Source organism: Homalodisca vitripennis, chromosome 2, assembly GCF_021130785.1.
Source record: "Homalodisca vitripennis isolate AUS2020 chromosome 2, UT_GWSS_2.1, whole genome shotgun sequence".
Taxonomy (NCBI): domain Eukaryota; kingdom Metazoa; phylum Arthropoda; class Insecta; order Hemiptera; family Cicadellidae; genus Homalodisca; species Homalodisca vitripennis.
The window spans coordinates 163,686,153-163,709,429 of record NC_060208.1 but is presented as its reverse complement, the minus strand read 5'-3'; the positions used below and the strand labels follow the sequence as shown (position 1 = coordinate 163,709,429).

At 37.2% G+C, this 23,277-nt stretch overlaps 1 protein-coding gene across 1 annotated transcript in view; it reads right to left on the bottom strand.

The window, feature by feature from the left end:
- Positions 1 to 23,277, bottom strand: part of LOC124354977 — a 124,208-nt gene extending 100,931 nt beyond the window's left edge. Inside the window, 1 exon segment of the mRNA XM_046805816.1 lies at positions 23,111 to 23,277. The gene's annotated coding sequence lies outside the window, so the exon portion shown is untranslated.

Sequence of the window (23,277 nt, the reverse complement as noted above, 5' to 3'; positions counted from 1 at the left end):
TGTTACAACACCATGCTCCATCGAGAACTGTTTTTACCAATGGTATGATTGGCAAGACATAACAATATCGTAGCTGAAACCATTTGAAATTCCTTAAGTGTTAGTTTTAACCGATATTACAACACTTAATCTTTTAAACTCCAAATTCGTTTAACCTTTTAAATTAATAAAAAACCAATGTAATATTTTTTTACATATTAATAGTTGCCTAATTATCAAATCTATTTATGTTAAGATTATTCTTTATTTCTGTTCTAAAATACTGTTAGAGTAAAAAAGCTAGAAAGAAACAAATTAATTCGCTTATTTATAGTACACTATACTGCGTAATCCTATCAATCTGGTTTATTATCTGTTAATAAAACTATTTTAAGTGCGAAGTGTATTGTATCCCAAACTGGTGTTGTATATTATCATATGTTCCTAGGTCTTCATTTTGTGACGATTTGTCAAGTTAACTAATTGCTAAACGAAATTAATTATTAAAGTAATTGCTTGAAACTAAGGACTGCTGCGAATCCCACTTTTGAGATAATTGATGATTAGAACTCCACAACCTCGTTGTAACTAGATAAACCTTACTTGTCGCTTCTGTGACCTTCTTTTAATAACGCTAACTATCCTTTCAGTAACCCCCGTAGTCTGTGTTATTAAATTCCACTTTATAATATCCAATTAAACACCACAATGTACAGAGTGAAAGTGAAGAGTTATTTGCCCTTACCCTTAAAAGTAGCCTACAGGCTGGATGACCTTTTAAAAAACCGACCATTATGAGTCGAATACAAATATAACGTACAATGTTTCAGAAATAAGCGAAAAGGTAAACAAAAGGAAGTCCGAAAAGTCTATTATTTTAATAAAAATTGAAGTGATACAGCCAAACTTAGAAAACAAACAAAGAATGCTTTATTGTGCTTAGATTTACTTTCGTTCCTCACAATAACAGTATTGGTCAAAATAAGTTACATAAGCCGCGATAGAGAAGCAGGTTGGAATAAAATGCACTGCTTCAGTAGAAATCTTTAAGTCTTGTAAAATAACGTTATACGAAATCATTAAATGTCTCAGAAAACCAAACTTCTTGGTTGTTATATATATCCATAAACCAACATTGCTGAGCAATTAAATATATAACTATCTCACAACTTTACTACCGAACAAAAGCAACATCAAGCCTTGTTAATTCCAAAGACCATGAATAATGAATAAACATTGCATAGGTAAGAGCTGCAGCTGCCTGTGTAATGACAACAGAATATGAGTAATCAGCCGGTTTTTAGATGCTTCTTAGAACATATATCCTCTTAATTCTTCTCTTCCAAACCGATTGGTGGGATAGTTCCAACTCAATTGTTGTTTGCCTAAAATCACATCCTGCCCTCTACAATTAAATTGGTTTGTAGCTCCTAAAATTTTACTTGAATAATCTTTAATTTATTGTTGACTACTCTTTCAGATAAATCCATACCATCTTTATCTGCTTCAAACGGTATCCAATACCGGTTGAGTAAAGCCTACAGAAATATACCCAGCCAGCATTTTAAACTCTCCTGTCACTTTGTACTTTGTACATTATAAGAATCAACTTGTTTTCGGATTTAAGCACGAGAAAATTAACACCCATTCTATGTTCAAATTAATTCTAGATCCTACTGTTGTTGATTTTTTCTTTTCGTTAACCAATCAAACGTCAATTTTCCTTTAGTAAATGTTAAATTGATTTCGTGAACGTCACCATGGCTGCATTTTGTTATAAAATACACGTATCTTCTAAATTAAGATTTAAAAGTCTTCCAACATGTCCTCGCCCAAATCCCAGACTTCCAAATAAAGCACACCACAGATATCGCACCAGGTTGTTGCACCCGGCCTACTACTACAACACGCCGAGGAATGTGCGGCCATTCACAGCCTGCGTGGCCCGGTCGGTCTCCCAATACCAACAGCCATTAACGGTTCTACCGCCAAACCTGTTGTGAAGCAACCGTCCAGTCTCGTAACGTAACCTATCTCGGACTCTCTCCCTTTACTACAGGCCTTCACCTTTCCAACCGCGTCTTGCTCTTGTTCAGGCTCTGTTCTGGCCATCCAGTACGATCGGTAGAGCTCTACAACACAATAATCTCTGGAGGATCATAGGATTTACATTCTTCATTCGTTTGATCTCTTTATTAAATCTATCATCATCATCTAAGAAACTTCTATTATCATCTATCCTCCTATACTATGGCAACATTTCAGAACGTATGGCTACAAAGAACAAACTTTTTGTTTGTTTTGTCTGCATAAAATCTAGCATCTACGCATAATTTTAGACTTAATGCCTTATTTACTCCTTCCAATGCACCTTATAAAGTAATTTTAATAATACTGAAATTAATAACCTTGATGCTGAATATAACCTCTAGCATTAGGCATGCTAGTTTAGTTTTGAAGAAACATTAGGATGTTTTCTCAATTGATTTCAATCCCTTTCAAAATCGGACAGTATTGACAACAGAAACGCCTCACTGCTAAAGTCTCACCGACCACACCGTGGACACCAGCTCAAAGATCGCTATCTGCGGGGAGCAGGACAACTGACAATGTCCATGTTCAGAGAAGCGATAAATCGAGCGGACAAGCTCTGGTGGTGCCCGGTTGTGAAACGGTCCCACCGCGAGCCTCGAGCAGGCGGTTCCCATTCCCAGTCACAAGGAAGTGTTGTGTTCCCACCAATTAACATGGACCCGCTAATTTGGCGAGATCTGGCCGCCGATATCTGCTCCCTCGTCCCCAGGCGCTCAACACCGCCGGTTCCGCTCCGACGTCCACGCTTCACAACATTCAGTCTCTACCTTGGCGGTCTGCACTTGTCACCGCGAGTGTTACCGCTCGCTCTTCTCCTTGTCCATCATCATATATACACACGACTGTACCGCTCCGGCGTCCACGCTTCACAACATCCAGTCTCTGCCTCGGCGGTCTGCACTTGTCACCGCGAGTGTTACCGCTCGCTCTTCTCCTTGTCCATCATCATATATACACACGACTGTACCGCTCCGGCGTCCACGCTTCACAACATTCAGTCTCTGCCTCGGCGGTCTGCACTTGTCACCGCGAGTGTTACCGCTCGCTCTTCTCCTTGTCCATCATCATATATACACACGACTGTACCGCTCCGGCGTCCACGCTTCACAACATTCAGTCTCTGCCTCGGCGGTCTGCACTTGTCACTGCGAGTGTTACCGCTCGCTCTTCTCCTTCATCCCATCATAATATATACACACGCCTATACATATATATACACACACGATAACTATACATCTTCACTTTCAACTATTACATAACAATATATCTGTTGTGGTTTGATTACTGAATTCAATTATTAGATAAAACGTTTTCATTATTTTATTCTGCCAACAGTCTTAAAAGGAAAATTTTGAAAAAATGAAGGAAACGAAAGGAAGAATACTGAACCCTTTAGATTTACAACACTCACAACTGGGATTCATAAACGCAATATCTTATTCAATGCAGCTCCTACAGCTGTTTTGGTCTGAGCGCCCAGCACCATAAATAGTACCACCAAGCAGTCAATCATAAAAACCCAAACATACAAGAACTATGTTCTCTGAGAAGGTCAGATTACCCGGTATCTGGACGAACAGAAAGGTAATTTTACTAGTTAAGACAGTCTCAGTTAGTTCCTGTCTCATCCCAATCTTCGTCGCGTGCACACCACGCAGTGCTGGTACAGCGCTCTCTGAGACGTATGCCACTAACACACAGAGAGCCGCCTCTGTTGCTAAACGTGTCTTCACGGCATCCCTCGTCAATATAGAACCACTTTTTCCTGCGCTACATTCCAGTCTGTATCGAACAGACGCCGCGCCGCCTCCATCATGACCTTAATGTGACCACCGATATTACATGTGCAGCGACCTCCAATACGTGCGAGTGCACAATTGCTGCCATTGTAGTGGAAATTCTGCTAGAGGTCTGACGAGTTTAATGTAGACAAACTGAAGATAAATCCAGATCCCAGTGATGTAGAATCCCGACTCATCCAGGCTGCTGGAGCGGTGACATGTTTACTCTCACTGAGTTCATAAAACCGTTTCGTAAAGTGAACTGACCCTTTCATTCCCCCATGAGTAGATTATTTAGCAAATAGTTGAAATTCACTGTCATAAGGTGAGAAATTACGACTTTTATAAGTCTTCCAAACTGCCAAACATCAAACCAGAAATGATGAAAGACAGGGGACACTAGTCCTTCTCCTCTTAGGTCAGAAAACAATTTAATACCTACAAAACCAGACCGACACTCACCCAGAATAGTCTTGACTACTCTTGCTGACTTAGTATGCATACTGTATGGAGAATGTATGCAAATTGTATGCAAAAAATACAAACAGTCTGTAAATTGCATGCACTTTATTTTGCATCTGAATGCAGTCAGTAAAGTCTTCATATTGTATGCAGACTGTTTTCCTACATAAAATAAGTCACAATCCGACATCTATTTGTTGGGTGAGCGTTAGCGAAGCCTATACTTTATGGGGATGTGGCTAAATTTCTCTTCTTGTCTCTCTGACCACACGATATCTTGCATTTTATATCTTTATATTTTGCATAAAGCTCCATTTCTATATAGGCAACACAAAGTTCGATGATTGTACATGTCACTTCGTGTAGTTTTTGTGAGCATTACGTGAATGTGGATTGCTATGATGGCAACATGGAAATCGCAGAATAGATTTGTAAATAAACTTGGTAAAATCACATTTTAACAGTAACGTGTAAGGTCACTCCGGTGGATAGGTTAGTAAAACTTCGTTACGAACTGTCGGGTCCTTCTATGCTCCATTGCTTCGGTTTATTTGTATTATTGACCAAGTAGAGTTCAGTATGTTCTACAAGAGGTTTGGCTGAGCGTTAGCAAAGTCTGTAACCCAGCTTGAGAAGTAATTTAAATATAAACTTGAAAATTATGTATATTTTGCCATTACTAAGGGTTCTGATGAAATTCCTCCTTGTCTGCAGCTATGCCTATCTGCTTCTGTGTCTGATTTCCGCTGGATATCTACAGGAACAACGTTAATTAAACATGAATTTGAAATGCTGCATGTAACTTCATTTCCACATAGATAACGTCTTATTTGTTGACGAGCATGTACCTCCATGTGATTTGGCTGAGCAAAGTGTTTCGAAAAAGATTTAATTTGTAGATTTGCTTGAAACGTTACAAGAATGAGTTCGATGGTGGTGCAATGCCGTATTTCACTGAACGGATTTTTTGATTTTGAAAGATTTCTCTTCAGTCAACGGGATGGGGAGAGAGGAAGAGGAGAGGTTCTAAAATTTTCTTTCCTAACTTAAAGAAATTTCTGTCTGTCTCAAGAATAAAATGAGTAATATACTTAGAATGTTACATCATATTACAGCAAAGCCTTTTATTTCTTAGATATCTCCCATTTGAGTCACACTTTTTGTAACACTATAGTAGTTATACTTTGTTCAAAGTATGCTGTACACAGATAAAAGTTAAACCTCATGGTTTGCTTAATGAGGGTGTTTTAGTAGCGCCTTGCCAACATGCTGATACAATCCCCCCGGAGAAAGTCAAGTACCAACCTTTTCTTGAAGAGAACCAATATCTACATGAGCCTTAATTAATGAAGGATAGACACATACTGCACGATCGACATACTTCAATACCGACCGCTTTCTCTATTGATGTTAGCTTATAATCGTACATTGCGAGAGCCCTTCACAGTCCCTAATTGCTACCAGTCCTCATAAGGCTTCGGAAAGTCAACTGTTGAGTATAAGGTATTCAAACAAATAAAAATACCACTTACAAGTTTATTCTACAAAACAAAACAGTTATATAAATTAATCATACAACAGAAAACCTCATCATTACATTTATCATTGATTTAAAATTATCTATATCAAATTTCTGTAACCATACCACACGTGAAGTTACACTACTGCTTCCTGGAAGATTGCAAAACAAATATATATTTAACGAAGATAAACTGTTCTCATTACGTTATTCCTACGCTAGAGGTATTAAAAATTACATGTTGGACGAAAAAAGACTAAAATTTTTGTAATTTATCATTTCAATATACAGGGTGTTACAAAAGTATTTGGCTGGGCATATATTTTTTCTGAATCTACATCCATCTAAATTAAAAACAGTTTCTGTCATCATTATTTTCAAATTTCTTTAGACGCTAGGAGCTGTTTTGTATTTTTAAGAGGCTAATGTAATTAAGCGATTACACCAAAAATAACATTATTAAAAAATAAAATTGTGCTTGCTTTTTTTAAATATTGGTCTTGATAACCAGTCTAATTTAAGTAATAAAGCATTAAACTGATAAAACTTAATCACGCTAAAATCTTTAAACTTTTAAAACAATGATCAAACAAAAACGTAGCCTAGTAAAGCAAGCACAATCTGGTAAGTTTGCAACAATTTGTATGCCAAGCAGTCATTAAATTTATGTTGCCATGGCACTGAGACTCCGGAATTTTCACATGTTACTTATCATAAAAGAATATTCATCCTTTTTTATATATATAAAGGTTTGTTATAAGAGTATGATTTTTCTTGATTAAATAGATTACATATTAATTAAAATTATATAATAAAAATATTCAAATGAAGTAGGCGGAATATAAAACGGTTGACTTATTATTTAATACTGTACAAATCTATAAATAACACTTGTTGTAATAACCTGAATATTTTTTAAATCCCCTTTTCCTGTTATGAAGTTCATAACTGTATTGACAATGTAAAGATAATCCTGAATTTAATTGTTTTTAATTTCATCATTTATACAGATCAATTAATTTCAATCTCTGTACGTAAATGTGGTATTTAATTGTAAATTTGCTATATTACGTCTTGCACTACTCTTTAAACCCGAATTACCCGAATGCAATATATATGATTAATATTATTTACCAACTTGATATTTTAGACTGATGTAGTTCTCTTAGCAACCTCTGCTTATTTATTGAGTTCAATATGTATTTAACTACATCTTTACTACATCAAAAATCTGTGTTTTATTATATTCAATACAGCCTTAGTAAGGCAAATAAGAATTGAGACATTGCATTTTTATTTTGTCAAAATATGAAATTTTTATAGCTGTCTTACTAATTGCTGTACCGTAACTTATGACAAATTTTAATTTATTTACTAATTTTTGCTTTACATTATACAGGTATTGCGAATATTTTTGTTATTTTGTAAACTACTAGTAAACATGTAAGAGCTTAAACATCAGGTGTTAAGACATTGGACATTTTTCACGTTCTAACAGGTGCGTTTTCATCATTTTCATGCTCTGACAATAATCAACAATTTATTATGAACATTAAGAAAAATTGTAACTTTTTGAATTATAAATAAATCAAAGAAAATTGCGCTTATGTGTGAATTATTTTCAACACAAGAAGTATGTAAAGTTCACAACTATTTATATTACTCACCGCTCAAATCCAAACAACAGTGTTGCGAACGCGACACAAACGAGGACGTACTTCTTGCGCCGACAAGGAGAATCCCAGTACAGGACAGAACGGAGGGAGGACCACCACACACTCGTTACGTAACTGATAACGATGATGGCCAGCGAGAGACAAACACGCGCCGCCAGTCGCAGGCGTCTAGGCCGATGTCCGGGGAAAGCAGCTATACTTTATTAGTTTTACCGAGACTGCACGACCATCAGTCTTTAGCGGTGAAAGTGGTCTTCAAGGACGCTCACATCCACGGCTTGGCATTAAAACATCTTCTAGACACATGTTCACCAAGCAGGGGTCCGACTGGTCGAAAGCCTGCTACCAAGCAAGTGTAACTACAAGTCCCGTAGAGCTTCACAAGTTGTCAAACTTCTTTTCAGATCATACCAAGGCTCGGAATATTGTCAACGACATAATGAAAGTGAAGGCGAATCTTTGTTTCCTTTTTGGGCTAAGCTCTCTGCAGAGTCTTATGCTCAATCCCACAATGGCAAGGACAGATAATCGAACCAACACATCTATTTCGGAATTTAATAGATCATGCACGGATTCTCAATATAGACTACTCCTCACACGATTACAGTGGTACACAATAGTCATACGGTGGTTATTGCTTTGACTTCACCGAGATTTCTCCTTCACTATTATGATGGACCAACCGGATTTTCACAAGGGAAACTGCAAACATTAGTTTTCCTCAGACGAGGAAGTGCTATGTCGGAGAGGATGTGCATCATGAGAGTTACGTCAGGCCTGCAGACATGTGCAGACAGACACAGTTACGTGTGTAGACATGGCGGAACTAATGGCGGAGGCTGGAGGCGACAGCTGAGTGCCGCGGACACACCGAGATGAGCACAGTCGTAGCTCCACCGCGCCGCTCTCTCAAAGTCCAGCGAACATACCTAGAAAATGCCTAACACTGCCATACGGTGTAGTAACAGGTAGTTTTATTATCGTGATAGAGTATAAGCTGGTCTTTGTTAAACATTGAGCAAAATATAAAAATTGTACAACAAAAAAACATTTTTCTAATAAAAAATATGCTCACTTGCATACTTGCAAAAGTATTCACACAACGATATCAATCATTAACTGATTTTATTTTCCAACGCAATCTAGATGTCGTATACTCGTACTTCAATTTGAAAGTTTTTACGATATACCGATGCCTTGCCTTATCCTACCCTGTCCTCATGGCCTGAGTTAACGGTACCAGTTCTTTCATAACAGATCAATTATTTTAGTTACTCCATAGCTAATCCGAACTTTTATCTCTCAAAATCTCTTTGTTGTTGTAATAATGTCTGTTGTACTTTATACAGGAATAATCTACCATGGATAACCAGTATTGATTGAATCATATTTAATGTTGTGTTCACTAAAATAGACATTAAAATCAATTTTTAGTTTGTCATGTAAAGAAAAATTACTCTAAGAAATTAAACACTTTACTTAACACTTTAATTGCACGCGTCAACTCATAACCCAAATCACTTAAAAATATTAAAACCCCAATTCTATAGGAGCTTACAATACAAATCTGGATAGCTTGGACAGGCAGTCAAGGGTACATTGTGAACCAGAATGTTCGCATTGGACACAACCAAAGCGGAGAAGTGGACCACAGGACGGTCACGCTCAGATTAGTGCTACTAGCTACAATTGGTGTGGGTGGTACAATTAAAACACGCAGCTTTCACCACATTGTTCCCGCTGGAGTCGGTGTACCGGGGAAAGCAGCCGGAAATACATCCCTGACTGTCCGGCTCATCCAGTCTCCCGGTATACTTCAGCTTGTTAACCGAAACGACCGCGGCATTTTATATCCCAGTCTTCCCGACACTTATATTCCTCTGACGTCTCTCTCTGTTAGATGCAATGACCTCCCCAAGTCTGCAGTTTATATCGGTATGCAACATGTTTATGGTAGCAATGATCTACCGGTGCTGAAATATCCGGTTTATACCCGAGAATTCCGACTCATCTGGTCTCGTAGTATCCCATAACTTACTAGTATCAATTGTCCCCTCAAGTTAATTGACTCTGTAGCTTACTTCTCGGAGTTCGAACCTATCGAGTATCCTGGTATGAGGACATTTTACTGGTAGCAATGGTCTACTAAAATATACGGTTTATACTCCCTGAATTCCGACTCATCTGGTCTCCTAGTATCCCATAACTTACTAGTAGCAATATTATCCCCCCAAGTTAATTGATTCTGTTGGTTACTTCTTTGAGTTTCGAACTTATCGAGTATCCTGATATGAGGACATTTTACTGGTAGCAATGATCTACTAAAATATACGGTTTATACCCCCTGAATTCCGACTCATCTGGTCCCCTGGTATCGCATAACTCAAACCACACTGAAAATGTATCCCATGACCGTGCAGCTGTTGACTTTTCATTGCTTTCCTTATTCCTTTGCTTTTTAACAGACTGGTCTCAGAATAGCTACATTGCCCTGTTTCTGATACCGCGGACAACCCGCTTGTGAAACACCAAGTGGTCTAACTATGCTCTAAAGCGCACGGGTGGCCCACTAAATATTATTACCCGTGAAAACGTCCTTTGTTAGTAGTCATAAACCAACAAGTTATAGGCTATTAACTTCATTTCTCACGAGGCTTGTAATTACATTTTTAAATAATACGTGAAAGCTTCCTACAGGATGCAACTGGCATCTGCAAAGAAATATTTTCAAGTAACATCCGAATTCTCCTACGTCATTCGTTGTTAAGCCTTGCTCTAACACACGCAATTAGCATAATCAATTTTTATAAACTATTAATGTGATGTTCTAAATAAACTACAATATTACATGGTAGACACAGAATGTTTCATACATTAAGGAATTGCTCGCCAAAGATGTTTTATAATGGTAACCAATAACAATAAAGGCAACGGTGCTGTTAGCAGAATCGACCTATAGTGTCAGGCCCGTGCCGCGATGTAGCAGTAGGCCGGCCAGCCCCAGAACGTTAGAGGTGCCGGAAGGAAGCCCACTCCCGCAGGAAGCTATCACAACCTCGTCGCGGACGCCACGATCCGTTATCCCTGACGGCTCTGAATATTAAGTCTACTGCCAAGGTTGCTGCCTACCGTCTACAGCTTAGTTCGACGATTCGAGGAACTAACAATCCATAAAGCAAGAAACCGAGATTAATATGCATTGCTTTACCTACGGCGACTTCTTTGTCCAGGAAACGAACAATATCTGCATGTCAGCGTAACACTTGCAGTCTACTAAACATTTCAATTCTAAAAATATATATGATTAATCATTTAAATGTTGGATTCTTTGTATTGATGTCTAAGCATATCCCATGTTCTCAACAACGTTAGTACTTACTTTTCGATACAGGCGACATCCGACGGCTTCCTCCTGAAGCTCGTCAAAAACAACAAATGCAACATCCTAGGGTTTAACTGTACAGTTTTATCCAAAGCGCTAGTAAAATATTCATCCACAGGATATTTTTATATCTAGTTTATTTCACTACACCGAGTAAAATAACCAAATTGTAAGGGTTTTACTAAAAGCCAGTACTTAATTAAAATAAATTAAACGAGTTATTAATTTTATTTCCGCTGTTCATAACCAGCCGATTGTTGCATTCAACAGATGAAATTAACTCCTCATTGTTGCCATTTTGTACCACCCGTTATAACATCTGTTTGGATCCAAACAAATTTCAGAGCAATTTCATAACTTAATTCAATTTAAAGATTTAATTTTTTCCCACAAAACACAAGCAGAGAGATTGTAATCAAAGCAAGATACTTTATTTGGCATATCTTGTGCAATAATATGAGTCATGTTTATTTATTTAAAGTCAAAACTCCTGGAAATTAATGACTGTTTCAAAATTGAACTGCCGTCCGGAATGTAGAGAAAAGTGTTATTATATCACAATTCAAATGACACCACAATGACAAAATATTGTCAAAATCACAAGGCCTGTGCCAAACTAACACGGCTCATTGACAACGTTTTGCCGAAACTCTGGCGGTGATTGACGTATTGTGTAGGCGGCCATATAAACAATGGTAAAAGCGCCTAATAAGAGGCATTGTCAAAGAATCACATCCTTTAAAAGCATTGCTGGAACAAAGCGAACAGCATACTCTGACTCACTGTAGCACTATTAATACTAACGTTTATCCTTGACTTGTGGTCTCTGTGTACCTTAATTACAACAACCGATCCCGCAGAGTGTAAACAATCGGCACTGCCGCTCTCCGGTGTACCGCGACAATAGCTCGTTACCGCCTTTGTTCTGGGCCCAACCCTGCCACTGGTCGTCACACTATTCTGATGACACGCAAGTAATGATTTTACGGTAGAAGAAGTGATACGCCCCAATAATACTGGGATGATACTGAGCACAATTCAATTGAAGAGAACAAATAAAATATGTAGTAGGCGGCTTAAACCACACACAAACCACTCATAATGAAGCTCAACTAATCCAACCAAACAGTCAAACTTATTGTGAGAAAGAGAAAATTAACTGGGCGTATATTGTTGTATTTTAGTCCATCATTGTTCAACTATTTGAAGGAAATTAGTTTGACGACAACTTGGACTATGATCACGTTGCGATCGTCGCACTGTTTGGAGCATTTAAATGTGATGGGAGTCCTCGAGAAGTACTGCTCGAATACTCTTGGGTGAAGCAAACACGACAGTGGTGTATTCACGATTTCAATATTAGGGGGGGGGGGGAGGGGAGTAACTCACTCACATCGTTGAGACGAGAGTAGATAATCCTCATCTTTTGAAATATTGCATATTAAAGATGTTTCGAAAATGTAAATGTAAAGCAAATCATGAGTTAAAGAATTGTTTTACCACGATACTTTACTAAAGCGGTTTTTTTGTGATATTAGATGATCTCATCAGAACACAGACAGGTATGACAGTCGCAGCCACGTGTAGTCACCAGCACACCACACAAGCTCAAACACGCCGCTCGCCACCGCACTTTCCGTAGAAAGTGCTAACACAACTGAAAGGCGTGGAACACGGCAAGTGATGGACAGCTAAGTTAGTGCACACTAGAATTTGGAAGGGTATGGAGGTCAGTGGGTAGTGTGCAGTGTGAGCAATTAGCTGTGAGTCAGTGACCATAACAGCTGACCGACTCAGCTGTGTATATACCGCAACCGCGCTGCCATCCCGCCAACGTACCACCGCGCCGCACCGGACCGAGATCTGTCAGAACATTAGTACACGTCCCATGCTACTCTTATGTTAACAATGGACTTCATTACAAGATTAACTTTTTCTGGGAGTAGTTTGGCTGAATTGCCTTAAATATTCAACATTCACCAAATACATACATTATCGTTGTTTAATAGCTCTCGCCTTCTCGATACATCTAATTTAATTCATGATCAGTGGTTTTAATTTCATTGGAGGAACTTACAAAATAATAATTTGTTCTGTGTTTGATAAGAAAGAAAAATAAGTGTCATTTCTTCATATTTCTGTTAGGTTTTTGAATGTATCTTTTGTTGCGTTGAATGTATAAAAGGCAAACAGCCGTGATCCTTGTCTCTTACTGGTACTTCGGTTAAAATGACGGATGCGTTTCCTATCATTACAGATCCGTCCGTTTACACCGTCTTTTTATTCTCTTTCAAGACTAGACTCTGGGTTGCCGTTTGTGTCGGTTAAAGTTTCACTCTTCATTGAAGATCCTGACCTCTGACATACTTACTAAAATTATACTGTAAATTAAGCAGCTTCCCGACCAACACTAGCTGAGTATCAGGCTGTAGGAGACTGGATAGTAAGTCAATCCAAACCTAGACGCTTCACTGAGGTAACAGCGAGGTACTAAGAGAGTTTAAACATCTGACCATAGGATGGCGCTGTGAACGACTGTGTGTTTAGAGCTCTGTGCTGAGATTACGATTATTCCCTAAGAGATCTTCACCCTATCTGTAAATGTTATCTATATATTTAAAAAAAAAGCATTAATCTACAAGTTGTCCCATTTCTTTACATTCTACGTGCTATGGAACTTCAGATCATTTTGTTCTAATTTGATGTCTTTTGACTTGGTTTAAATTTGAAACAAAAATGCTTACTGCATACAATTCCTTATCGATCCAAGGCACAAACAACATCGGATATATTATTAAAATGCGTAAACACAAACACCTGTCAAACAATACAATACCGACTTGAAACTGCCATATGGTGTAATGAACTCTACCAGTAGTAGACCTACTTATGACACTGAATTCCAGGCCAGTATTTGTGTGTTTTCAATCAGCGTTGAAAGAAACAATAGGCTTTCAAACAGTAAACGGCACGGCGCGGCAGCGGATCAACGCAGCAGGATGCGGTGACGCGTGTCATAGCTTCTATTGTTAACTATTGTTCCATTGTTGTATTGTTAGCTGCGGCAAGTCCGCGGTCAACCGTGTGCCTCAGGGGGGCACACTGTTCACCAATGGTGCTGCCTATAAGTATATTGATAGGGAATCGATACCTAATCAGTGTTTACAATAATCATTGGGACACAAAGGGATTTCGGTAGCAGATACTTGGACAGTGGTCACCGATCACAATGTCCAGCAGACAGACTTTAGACGAGAAATCACAATTGTCGAGAATATTTTCATCACATTGTCTGTTCCTTGGAGGTTCGTTCGCCTTCAGTAGTACTTTGGTGAAGGTATTGGAGACATTTCAATAGTTTATATTTTTCTAGCGTGTGCAAATATTTGAGGTTAAATTGAAAAGCGGAGTTCATACACCCGACTTCGCCGAGCGAAATTAGGTGGTTCTAAGTGTTTTCAGATCAGAAGTAACTTTCACTGGAGGGTATAATATTATTGCCAGTGTAAACATCTCAATCTCTTCTAAACCACTCAATCGTCAGCTGCGTTCAAAAAATGTATTAAATCGTAGTCTTCTTTAATTGTCTGGAATTTTATACAGTGAGTAACGCATTCACAACTGTACTTATAAATTATCGTATCTTCACCTCACTTAATTTTCTGAGTACAAATTTTAATGAGAGATAACAGCAATCCAACATAGATTGAGAATGGATGTGTAAGTTTCATTCCAAAAAGTTAATCTTCTAACACATAAAGGTTTTTTTAGTTAATCAAGTCTAGCAGATCACAAAGGTCAATGATGACAACAACCAAATACACTAAAACATCTTGTCTAGGACATTATTTGTGAAGTGCGATCCAATATTACTGTGATTATTTTGATTACATGCAATTTCCCATTAAACCTATCAATGATTTGTTAAATCTTCATAAATTGTTAAATAAGATTAGATGAGGCTCTCTCTAAAAACATTGCGAGATCCACTTATTACAAAACAAGGCTGAGGAACTCAGCAACAACATTCTAAGGAAAATGACATACAAAATGCTACGACATCTATACATGAAATTCGCAAGAGGTTGTCTAACACACACGCTACGAAGGCGAACAAAGTGAGGTTAGCGTGCGTGGGCGAAGGTGAATGTACTTTATCTGCTGCCATCGCCGGTATCGCGCGGGTGCGACTCTCGCTCGCCGGAAACAGGTTGTGCAACGTGACAAAGACGAGCGGGATTTGAGGCGGTGGCAGAGTCTAGAACCCAACACCCATGGTGTCTCATCACTGCATAGCCCGAGTAGCACTAGCAGCTCGAATGTCCTCTTGGACATCATGTCACGGTGTTGTATGAACTCTCAATCGCTTTCTGAGAAATGTGACGTGAACAGTCCAGAATGATCTGGTCTCTGATTTGAGGCGGTGGCAGAGTCTAGAACCCAACACCCATGGTGTCTCATCACTGCATAGCCCGTGTAGCACTAGCAGCTCGAATGTCCTCTTGGACATCATGTCACGGTGTTGTATGAACTCTCAATCGCTTTCTGAGAAATGTGACGTGAACAGTCCAGAATGATCTGGTCTCTGATTTGAGGCGGTGGCAGAGTATAGAACCCAACACCCACGGTGACTCATCACTGCATAGCCCATGTAGCACTAGCAGCAGCTCGGGTATCCTCTTAGACGTCATGTCACGGTGTTGTATGAACTCTCAATCGCTTTCTGAGAAATGTGACGTGAACAGTCCAGAATGATCTGGTCTCTAATTTCACCAAATATGCGCAAATGCCATATCAAAAAGGCACGGCCTAATGACGTCAATCATGCAGGTATAAGTGAGATTATCATATTATAACTCGTGTATGAGATATACTTCGCATAAGCCAGTTTATAAGACCTGTGGGTGTGCTATTTCAAATTAATATAAAAAAAAGAATAGACAAAAGTTAAATTGCGTCATGTTCTGCGATATTTTATTTTGTCCTATTAGATACGACATAACTGTCATGCGAAAGACATTAATCTACGAGACAATGACAGCCCCGTTGGTGTGGAACTGTGAGGACACAACGACTCCTCGCTCACGTCGATAAGTTTCACCCACAGGGCGCTCATTAAATTTATGGCGGGCGCGACACTGAAAGTGAAATTAGAAACTCTATAATGCAAATGAGGGGACAAAAGTAAATTTGGAGAGGAATGCGTGTGGATGAAAGTGATGGGGGCCTCAGGGCGCGGGCGGTGGAAAGCGGTCGTGAAGCGTAGGGGGGAAGGGTTCATCAGCTGGTCTGGTCGTAAAATCAGCTGGCAGAGGAAAGTGACATATTAATGTCGACCACCTGTTAGCAACCTGCATCTGCGTCACCACTGGCTCGGCTCTGACAACACGAGCACGCGCTCGTACACACAGCTAGCCTACCAGTGATCGCTGGTTACACAACTCGCAATGTCTCGCTAAACGAGTTTTTCTACTCGTGCAGAACGATTTGGCAATGTACCAGGCAAGCACATGTCCGGCAAGGGCCAACTTCCAACAACATTTGATATTTGGAAATAAACTATACCATTATAAAATAAAAGCGATCGCTCTGGTCTATTGCCAACCCTAACTTTGTAATAGTCAAGCTCTTTTACTAAGACTTGAATAACATGGATAGCCTGCGCCAAGTAAATTAACATTTTACCAAATCAACATTCAAACATACAATATTTAATTAACACATTTTCCTTCGTCCAGAGCCGGAGTAATATCCCGATTTGCTGGTCTCCCAGTTTTATGCTAAAACTCATTGACATTATAATTTGACCTCAGTTAAAGTTCATTATTAGATGTAGACGAAATTAAAACAAAATAACAGGGATTTTTGTGTCTTGTCAAGTAACATACATATCTGGTCCCTTCCTCAGGTGTTAAATCGTCAAATATAAGATTAAGTAAACGTTAAAAGGCAACAAAACAGGAACATGGTGATAAATCCTCCAAAATTAAGCGTTAATAAAAAAGATTGTATCCAGTCACGTAAAACAACACTCCAAGCAGAAGGAGGTGACTATAGTAGTGTTCCGATCAATCAAAGCTTCAATCAAGTCATGTGATTTTACATAAATATGTAATAAACTTTGATTGATCTGAACACTACTACGATTACTAGAATACAAGGTTGAGTCACACGCGTTGCGGCCTGACGTCACTGGAGCAAGCTGTCAGCTGTCTTCAGTTCTACTCTGTATTAATTACTTTTTTATTTTATATCTTTGGAATATTCGGTAATGTCTTTAAAGGTGCTAACATGCTTCTGTAGTTTTTATTAAACCAATTATAAGTATTGTCTATCAACACCTCCTAATAAATCACTTACAACAAACTATTACATTCAAACTATTGTAATGGCGGTCGGAAGCTGACGAAAATGGATTGTTCCAGTGACGTCACTCGTCTACTGCTCATTCACCTTGTGGCCCCTACCACGTGTTCTAGTAACCGTGAACACTGATTTAGTTACAAAGTGCAGTTATAACTTGCTTTATAATGTGCAAAGAGTTTCCAGACTCTCCTCACCAACAAGAACCAATGTTGGTAGGAACAAAACGTTACAGGTATATGACTAGAGGTCTATTTCCCTTCATTACCACTTTTATATAAATAGTAGTCAAAAAATAACTGCTTAAGATAGTGCATCACGTGTTCGGTTGAATAATTACTTTTATTATTTACTCACAAGATACCTATCCTGGAGACATGAAAATTAGAATAAATAATGTTTGAGAATTATACCAAGAATTGTTAGCATTTAAAGTAGTAATTAAGACCATCTTGATATCAGATACATGGAGAAGAACGATAAAGATAAGGATTGTGTTGTACAGTATGTGAATTACATGTTTTCTATAGGTAATATTTTGAATATTTCATAAAAACTTGTGATTTTCTTTACCTAGCCTATATTTGATTAAAAAAGTAATGTTCTTAGGTCGGAATTGATGTTAAATGCTGTAACTCCTTTTGTATAAAATGTATACACTTCTTCCAATTACTCCTCGTCTCTACTAAAATTTTTGTCGATATCAAAAATTTTGCCTTATCTTTGCTGTCTTCGGCAAGTTATTTTAAAAACTATGATTGGGACTAACAAATTTAAAAGAAAGTAAACAATAAAAAATGTAGACGTAACATTTGGTCAACAAATATGTTTCTGTTCTTAAAAATAAATTTAAAATGTGTATAGTATTGTGATTAGTTGCATTTAAGACAAGATTGCTAAACATTTCGTTTCTAAGAGGAAGGGAGTAACATATTTTTTTATAACATAAATATAAAAACTTTACATTAATCTTAAATGGCTTGTTTGGGTTTATTCTATGAACTCCACACTATTTCAAGGTTAACTTATTTATCTAAGAGCTTCACAAATTGATAGATGAATTATTACTACTGAAATACTAAATTACAAAATTTACATTTAAAAATAATTTAGTAACGAAAACTAAAATATATAACATTCAAAACAGACAATTATGACCAGCTCAGAAACAGTTTTCGCCTTTTGACAGTGGTCTTCTAATGATGTCTAGTGGTCGAGTCTTACAAAAATAGAGAGATTTTTACGGAATATTAGATAAATTAACCTTTATCATAAACTATAAGTCAATTTAATGCCAGCATTGGGATCATTCTTAATCATACAATTAATTTTCGAGTCGATTGCAAAACAGCCATATGCAATACAATTCCGTCAGCCATTACAGAAATAATTATTGTAACTTGCACAGAATTATATAAAGTGAACGTAAAACACACCCGCAAAATAAGACAATTAAACGATAAAACAACCATAATTTACTACACTTAAATAGGAACATTAATATATTTACAGAAACGGTAGTAACTCGACTCGCAACGTATGCGTACGTTATAGTCATTACTGTTGTAAAGGATGCCGCGGCCTTTCCCTCGTAAACAGACTGAGATTGATGGAAGAAAGTGTGAGAGTTAGCAGTAAAACAAAGGCCGGTCAGCCTCAGTCATCGCGTGTATACGAGACTGTGATAGGTGGTATTACACGTTTACAGCCAATTGTCAATGATTGGACACGGTCAGCCTCAGTCATCGCGTCTATACGAGACTGTGATAGGTGGTATTACACGTTTACAGCCAATTATCAATGATTGGATATGGTCAGCCTCAGTTATCAAGTCTATAAGAGACTGTGATAGGTGGTATTACACGTTTACAGCCAATTGTCATTGATTAGGCACGGTCAGCCTCAGTCATCGCGTCTATACGAGACTGTGATAGGTGGTATTACACGTTTACAGCCAATTATCAATGATTGGATATGGTCAGCCTCAGTTATCAAGTCTATAAGAGACTGTGATAGGTGGTATTACACGTTTACAGCCAATTGTCATTGATTAGGCACGGTCAGCCTCAGTCATCGCGTCTATACGAGACTGTGATAGGTGGTATTACATTTACAGCCAATTATCAATGATTGGACATGGTCAGCCTCAGTCATCGCGTCTATACGAGACTGTGATAGGTGGTATTACACGTTTACAGCCAATTATCAATGATTGGACATGGTCAGCCTCAGTTATCAAGTCTACAAGAGGCTGTGATAGGTGGTATTACATATTTACAGCCAATTATCAATGATTGGACATGGTCAGCCTCAATCATCACGTCTATACGAGACTGTGATAGGTGGTATTACACGTTTACAGCCAATTTGTCAATGATTGGACACGGTCAGCCTCAGTCATCACGTGTATAAGAGACGCTATTAGATAGTAATACATATTTACAGCCAATTATCAATGATTGGACACAGTTATCCTCAGTGATCACGTCTATACGAGACTGTGATGGGTAGTATTACACGTTTACAGCCAATTTGTCAATGATTGGACACGGCCAGCCTCAGTCATCACGTGTATACGAGACGCTATTAGATAGTAATGCATATTTACAGCCAATTATCAATGATTGGACACAGTTATCCTCAGTGATCACGTCTATGTGATAGGTGGTGTTACACGTTTAGAGCCATCTACCAATAATTGGACGCGGTCGCTCTAAGTCATTGTGTCTGTACGAGAATGTAATACATTACAATTTTACTGCCAATTGTCAATGATTTTACACAGTTGGTCTATCGTGGCCATCACGGCAATATGAGCAGGTACTATATCCTTTACGCGTTCGCAACCAAATGTCGGAGCTTAGACACAGCCGGTGTGTCTCGCTCATCGCCTAATACTAAAGCGGCGAATGTGCCTTTAAAGTTCACAGCCACATTGTAATCAATGATTGGGCAAAACTGGCTTGTCTTAGACATCGTTTAGTGACCAGGTGATTTGTAACTATAAAATTTCACAGGCAACATAATTTGACACAATAAATCAGCCACAATCAGTCTAAGTTCTATACTGATCAACAGTTTCATTTATTTAATTTATACGATTATATAACAGGTTTTAGTCTTAAACGATTCTAAAAACCACAGTTTTATGACCCCTTACAATCACGGTGAAATCATTTATTTTCTAAGAATAGCATATCCTCTCCTCGCGTAGAATCAACGAATAGTACGTTCCTTTGTGTTGGAAACATAACTTTGTGGAACTGGGCATTTAAAGGGTACTTGGCAAATACCAAACCAAGAAAACTTTTAAATGTAGGCTTATTAAGTTCTTCATCCAAATACATAATCTTATTTCGTTCTTTCTTTTCTGTACACGTATGTATCGTTAAAAACTGCGCGGCATGTGGACATGAAATGAAAAAGAATAAGCTATTTATTTGTGATCATACATTTATTATTCAATAATTAAAAAAAGCACGTGACTTATGTGAGATTGTACTCGTAGCATGAAATATATGTTTCAAGGTGATTTGCCCGTCGCCAACCAACTGGTAACAGCAATTCCGTTAAGCAGAGAACACCGAGGTTTAATAAAATGGGCCTGAAATAATTATTACGCGAATGGAGTACAAATTTCGTTTAGCACTGCAATATAAAATAAACTATGTTGCTGTCATTTTATAATGGGTATAAATATTTTAACACTTATTTAAATGAATCATTTTGATTAAATATATTACAACCATTACTTAGTACATTAATACAGTTCATTCAACTAATGCAAATGCTGAACTCACGTGCTTGTTAAATTGCGGTACTCATCATATTTTAGTAATAATAATAACAAAAACAAGATAACAGAAGCTCTAATATCTAAGATTTGTATTCGTCGCTCACTCTCAATAAAGCAACTCTATTGTGAAATGAACATGTGGATGTATGTTCTATTTTAATGTAATTTTTTAAATACGATTCATCACGAAATTATTACTTTTTATTATTGAACTTGTATATTTGTGTGACATATTGGATTGTTATTACTTTCAGCGTTATTTTTTAAGAAACACAAATATCTGATAAGCCGCTAACTTCATCAGAAGTGAGTTTGATTATAATCATATTGCTTCATTACTCGAAGAGTTATGATTATAGTGCCACCTCAAGGTGACTCATTGCACTTGTAAAGTCAACTGCACATTAAATATTGTTTGCCTTGAATGATAGCAAAAACAAATACTGAACATGTGTATTGTTCTGATAACAATTGCATGGATCCCTTAACTATTCTCCCGGTTTCACTTGATTTTGTTGCTATTCCATTCATTCCTTAAATCAAATATTCTGAAGAATCAAGTAGATATTAAAATCACAGTCTTCTCAAGCGACATTGAGCATTTAATAATATTCTCGGCTGTCATGCTTTTGTTCTTATTATTACAAAAGATATAAATGTATTTATTTCTATTAAGTTGGAATTTGATAGTACCTACCAGATGCAAACAATTGCTCAGGATCACCTACTACACCATTGATTTAATTTTCTTCTTAGTTATTGTAAATTTAATACAATCTTTATTGTTACATCATATTAAGGAACATTCCTGAAAAACATTTTTACTGTTTTGGACACAGGGACAAATGTGAACAATTCTTTATTTTATAATTTTAATATTTGTACACTCAACAGTATAGAATAAAATAAGCTTTATAATTAAAAAAAGTATAAAATGTAATAAGCTTGTTACTTGTAAATATATAGAAACACAGTTTTTGATCACATACAATTTATATTTAATCTTTTTTGTTTGAATTTTTTAACAAATAGTTTATTGTAATTGGTGTAGCATTCATATATTTCTTTCTAGTAGTGAAATTAATCACCATTATCATTACATTTGAATATAAAATGCAGCACAATCTTTCATAAATACGCCCATTAAACTAAACTTATTAGATGAGATATTATTATAACTTTTAGATCTGTTAGACGTTATCTTTGTAGAACATTTTTACTGAGTAAAACATTTCCATGCTGATTCTAGCATTAGGTTAATACATTTTATTTAAATTTGACTACTTTATCTCAAGTGTCTGGAGTCTTTCTTTTTAATTCATTACTCTGTATATGTTCATTCTTTGATATATATATATATATTTAACCTCCTCGATCTCTTTATCTACAGTGATTTTTCTATTTTAATAATAACGATTTCACTCACTAAATTTAACTTACTACAGTACAACATGCAAAGTTAAGTTTACAAATAACATTTTGATTTAGGCTATTATTATATTAATATACATATTCCATTCATTCAACATATTGTATAACGGTAAACGTGTTTATATGTAGATGCTTAGTTCTTGTTTTTTCATGGTAATGAATTATTCTTTATTTTAATTTTGTGATTTTTAATGTTCACATACATAAAGTACAATGCACCATATTTTTTACACTCAAAGAATATCTGTAAACTTCCACAAGTAACTTACATTTTAATGTTGCTTAGGTTTCAAATTATACTACACATTCTCAGTCTTGAGTTGAACTTTTAAACTTATCCCAAATTCACAAAACTAAAAGAATAAGACGAACTCTGCTGTTCACTTCAAAGCTAATCCCAGTCATCCATCAAAATTATTGCACAAATCATGCTTAAGATGAAACTTTATGTTATTACTCCGTTAAACTCTGTTGTAACTGATACTTAATTATAATTAACATTAACGGAATTCATCAAAATATGTTCACACACAACAGAGGACGGATAACGGAGTTTCGCCAGTTTGCCATTGTTGCAAGAAAACATTGAACAGTTTCTAAACTAAACACAAACTATTATTCACTTACCGAATACTATGGACACGACAGTACGATCCAAATAACTCACTTCACCTTTCACGTGTACAGTTATTAGTCAAAATCCACAAACACTTCTGTTTATCCGCGAAATCAACTGTGCGAACTCTGACTGATTCAAAAACAACAGGTGGACAAGACAGTGGAACGGCGGACTG